A 6,172-nucleotide genomic window follows, 5' to 3' on the forward strand; every position below is an offset into this window, starting at 1 on the left:
ACTTACGATCTTGGGACGACGATATTTGTTATGGTTTATGATGTATCTTATTCATATGTGGTGGATTCTTCAAATTTTTTTACATTATGTAAGAATATCTAGGAACAATATTTATTTAATTTTTATTCTATGAAATGTTAATACATACACGTAAGATGTAAGTGTTCCCGAATACTGTGATTTATGAAGAAAATACAATGTTATACTTAAATTACAATAAAGTGATCGTAAATATTGATTTTTTTTGATAAAAAATAAATCTTATCTGTTCAAGTAGGATAAGTAAAAATTTTTGATTGAAGTAGTTTCTTATCAACATTTTGGTTACATAATACATTAAATTAAACATTTGTTTTACACAATTTAGTTAAATTGTCCAGTTGGCTATTGTGTATATTTTATGTAACTTTTATAGTTCACATTTTGAACTAGGTATCAAATATGTTATAACAAACAAAGGGTACCCAAGAAAATATAAACAATTTTAGGAATAATATAAATTCAAATTTTTTTGAATTATGTACAAAATATAGAAAAAATATTGTGTGATTATTTTAAATAAAATAAAAATTATTTTATATTTTACTGTTTTCTATTTATTTATATTCTATAGCAACTTTTAAAAATGTTGTATATTTTAGCCATAATTCTTGTTTTTTTTTTAATTATTATAATTAAGTATTATAAAAGCAAATATATTCTTATTCCATAAATTGTTACATATATTTTTCTGAATTGACCTGGACACATGTACACTGGTTTTAATAAAAATGTAACATTTGGAAATTTGGACAATTTTAATAAAATTTTCAGAGTAAGTACAATTAAGTAAGTGATCGTAAATATTGATTTTTTTTGATAAAAAATAAATCTTATCTGTTCAAGTAGGATAAGTAAAAATTTTTGATTGAATTAGTTTCTTATCAACATTTTGGTTACATAATACATTAAATTAAACATTTGTTTTACACAATTTAGTTAAATTGTCCAGTTGGCTATTGTGTATATTTTATGTAACTTTTATAGTTCACATTTTGAACTAGGTATCAAATATGTTATAACAAACAAAGGGTACCCAAGAAAATATAAACAATTTTAGGAATAATATAAATTCAAATTTTTTTTGAATTATGTACAAAATAAAGAAAAAATATTGTGTGATTATTTTAAATAAAATAAAAATTATTTTATATTTTACTGTTTTCTATTTATTTATATTCTATAGCAACTTTTAAAAATGTTGTATATTTTAGCCATAATTCTTGTTTTTTTTTTTTAATTATTATAATTAAGTATTATAAAAGCAAATATATTCTTATTCCATAAATTGTTACATATATTTTTCTGAATTGACCTGGACACATGTACACTGGTTTTAATAAAAATGTAACATTTGGAAATTTGGACAATTTTAATAAAATTTTCAGAGTAAGTACAATTAAGTAAGATATACAAACGATTAGATAATTCTTTAGAACCACGGTTTCACCTATTTTTGGATATAAAAAACTGAAAAACGACATTTCTATGTTTCTATCATGTAAAAAGATTTCGTAAAGAAAAAATAATTTTAAATTTGAAAAAATGATCATTTTTGAAGTGTTTGGTTGAATTTTAACTAACAAATATGCCTGTTTTCTTTCAAAAAGTTCACACATTTTCAAAAAAATAAAAAATAAAAAATTGTATATAACGTAATCTTTCAATTTTGTATGAATTTTTGAAAATTTAATTTTTTGTATCATAAAAAGTAAAAAAATTAATTGTTTTTATACATTTTTTTAATGTTTCATTTTTAGATGTGTTGAAGAATTCGTCTTCGTTAATTTTCAAAAAAAAAAGAAATAGAAACCTAACCTATTTTTTTCAGAATATTTATCCAGAATAACAATTATAATAAGAAACAGAAATCTAACCTATAAATTATATAAAAATTAGAAAATTTTCAAAAATTCATAAAGAATTTAAAAATTATTATATATATATTTTTTTTAAAATATTCTATTTTTGATGAGTTTCTGAAAAAAATAGATATATAGTATAAAAAAATGCATAAAAATTTCAAGGAAAATCAGAGTATTGTTCAAATTTAAAATTAATTTTTTTCTAAGAAATTTTGATTTTTTCAATAGATTACGACAAATTAAATCAAATACTGATTTTTTGATTTTTTATGATTTGAAGCGTGAAACCTCAATTTAATAAAAATTGTTAAATTTTTATAAAAAACTGAAAAGTTCTGAATCGACAAAACTTTTTGTTTTCCCTTTTGATATTTGTGGTACTTTTGTATAACTTTTTGAAAAAAATGGGTATATAGTATAAAAAAATTGTTCATAAAAATTTCAAGCTCACACCGCAAAAATCGGCATTTCCAAATTAAAAATTTATTTTCCTTAAGAAATATTATTTATTTACTCGATCAAAACATACTCACAATTTTTCGATTTTTTATTATTGAAGATGGGTAGAACCAAGATTAATAATTATCAACGATTAAAATGTTAACAACAACACTTCTTTTATCAATACATGTCTATACCTGCTTTTTTCACCGAATATATAGAATTTTTGCTTCTTGCACTGTTGAGTGTTAAGTAAAAATGCTCAGAATTCGTCAACGTGAGCATATTCGTTAGTTAAGTGACTTTGAATGAATTGATACGAGGGATGCTTGACTATAATTAGGGGATATAGCCCATTGCGTAGGCTATGATATATCAAAGGTGTTTAGATGGTCTGAAGATGCCGTCATCAGCGACAACCCGGATTTGGACGTCCCAGAAGCACCACAGAACGAAAAGAACGGCACTTGTTAGCTCTCAGAGACAGGTTATCCACAACATGTAGGAAAGACTTTGATGGAAGTTATAGGTCGCATAATGTCGTTCTAATGGCGTATCATGCATTTGAGTCTCCGTTCATATCAGCTATTTTTGTGTCTACCTCTAACCCGTCTTCATCGAGTTCGATTGTGATGGTATGTATAATGGACGAGTTAACTGGATACAAAAATGGCATCAGGTGGTGTGATATATTTTGCTTTTGCCTATGGGCGAGAATCATAAGACGGTTCCTTCAAGAAGCCGACGTAGTGATATTCCTATGACCTGCAATGTTTCCAGATTTAAATATTGTATTTCGAAATGAAAAAATGTCGTTTTTTTCAATTTTTTATAGCCAAAAATAGGTGGAGCTGCGATTCTAATCAATTGCCATTTTATCATTGTGTCATTTGTATATGTTACTATGTTATACTTATTCTGAAAATGTCATTAAAATTGCTCAACAAATTCTAAATGTTGCATTTTTGTTAAAAACAGTATATGCAACTTCAATTTTGAAAAGGGTGTTTTTAATTTAATGTTGTACAATATCATTTTTGTTGTCAATTTGTTACAAACAGATATTTTTTAAAAATATATGTATAATTTATAATTTACCAATTTTTTTAGTAACTTTTTATATTACATATAACTACATTGTATACCATACACTTGTATGTGTATAGTGTTTCATGTAAATAATTTATTAAGATGTAATAATATAATATTATTGCTATATTAACCATGAGATTCTATAAAAAATTATATTCATTTCTAGTCTGTTAATTAAAACGACAGAATTTCTAATGGGAATATATATATATAAATAAATAAAGCATATCTCTGATATTTATGTTCACTTAAGGTCATTAAAAGTTTAAATTTTATGTTTTATTTGATTTTATAACACCAAGAGCATATTGTAACGGTGCATAAACGGCGCAACGATAAAACATAAAACGGCAACGTTAATTCGGCGGCGGCAATTTTCATAACCCAAAAAATATTTAATTCGACCGTTCACCGAGTTTCGAAATAAAGAAACCCGCAACCGTCCCGTAAAATATTAAACATTGAGCGATCGAACGTGGTTAAAAAAATACGTACGAACAATCAAAATAAATTAGCGGGACGCAATTAATTAAAACAAACTGCCTGTATAATGGAATGATCGGCGATTTGCGGGGTAATGTTGAGCGTCAGGACCGACAATAAAAATATGATTATTTAGTGGCGCATTACAGTTCCACAGCTTTGAATGTGGAATCATTAATATGCAAATCTCATAAAATTTAGCCTGGTATGCCACCATGCAGATTTCGAACCGATATCCGCAGGTATTGCCACCATGTACTCGAATGCAATTTAATATTGTGACTTCGTTACATTGAATAATTGTAAATTGTAAGTTTTTGATTGCAATTAAATTTCAAACAGAACGCTGTACTAGAAGCGAATCTGATTAAATTCACATAATTCATTCATATTAACCTAATTAACCATATTAATGAATTAACGCCAATAGATAAAATCGCCCTTGTATAATTAGCATTGGCATAATTACAACATGTCATGCGATAATTATTGTGGATTATGTAGAATAAATGCATGTATATTAGAATATTTTGAAATTGTCTGTTTAGATTTGCGTTTAAACGAAGACAACTGGTTACCTTGAATTACATGCATATTCAAATCCGTTATATTTTTTTATCGGTCTTTCTTATTGTTTTAATCTCCTCTAAACGCTGTGGTGAAATATTAATAACCGAATTGTGCAACACTTTTATTTACACTTGATGTGCACGAGATGTTTGTAATTCATTTTAATTGTATCATGTGTATTTTGCAATTTAATTGAAAACTAATTTGCATAATTGTTATGTGTTTGTTTGCCTTCTTGAATTAAATGATTTGTTTGTTTTTTTCTTATTCGTAAAAAATGTTGAATAATAAGTTAGCCATCTTTCCCAAAATTCCATATATAGAATTATTAGAAATATTTGAGATATAAATAAGTGATATCGGCATATATTTAGAGAGATTCGCAGAACACTGAAAATATTATAAATTTGCATATGTAGATTTTCAAAAATGCTCATTATCATTTATTTATCGTTTTCAGAATAGATAAAATGGGAACTCCAATATATCACGCTATTTTTAGATTGTGGGTGTGCAGGTTTTTTCTACAGTTATCAACACAATCAATTCACATTTTTGTTTAGTATTAATTAAATGATTTGAGGATTTTAAATTGTACATATTTCTAATTATTATACACACAATTCTTATGAAATATTCATTAGGATAACATTTAAAAATTACACTCCTGTCACAAAACTTGAAAACTGTAATTTTTTTTATTATGAATTATTATGTCTTAAATAATACCGTTTATAATTTATTCTAAAAAAATGTTCTATGTCTATTTTTGTCAAATATTTGTTTTGTAACGGTTTAATCAATGTAAATTTAAAAGAACATTTGTTTTATTAATCTTATTGATAAGGAAATCTTTTAATGTTTTAGGTTTTTAATAAACCTTATTATATATTTTTTAAAATTCAATTTTATAAAAGTGGCGAATGCGCGGAATACCTTGATACAATTACATTTTTTATTTTATGTTTATATCACCCTCTCAAATTATTTTATGTAATTTATAATTTTTTATTTATTTTATTAAAAATAATTTATTTTTTAAATTTGTTAAAAATTTAATAAAAACGAAACATTTTTTATTGATCCTCTTTTTAATTTTATTTTTCAAATTTATTTTATTATTATTTATTTTATTTGAAATATTATATTTTATTATTATTTTTTTTTTTTAATAAAAAATTATTTTTTATTTTAATTCATTGTTTTATTTTTTAAATTATTTTTATTAAATTTTGAATCACTTATTTATTTAACTTAAATTTTGATATGTTTTAATTTTAAATATTGTTTATTTAATTTTATATATAATATTAATTATATATAATATTTTATTCTTTGTAATTATTTTTTAAACTATTTTAAATTTCACATACTTATTTTAATTTTTGAATTTAATCTGATAAAAAAATAATATATTTTTTAAATTCTTAATTTATTTTAATTCTTTTTCTGAATTTTATTTTTCAAATTTAATTAAAAATATTTATATTTATTTCATTTCAAATTATGGATTTATTTTGTTTTTTTTTTCAAACTTAATTAAAAATTTGAATATATTTTTTTATTTTAATTTTAATTTTATCATTTATTTTTGTTTTCTTTTCAATTTTTATTTTAAATTATGGATTTATTTTTTATGTCATTTTTTCAAATTTAATTAAAAATTTGAATATATTTTTTTA

The sequence above is a fragment of the Aethina tumida genome, chromosome 2 (assembly GCF_024364675.1).
Source record: "Aethina tumida isolate Nest 87 chromosome 2, icAetTumi1.1, whole genome shotgun sequence".
Lineage (NCBI taxonomy): Eukaryota > Metazoa > Arthropoda > Insecta > Coleoptera > Nitidulidae > Aethina > Aethina tumida.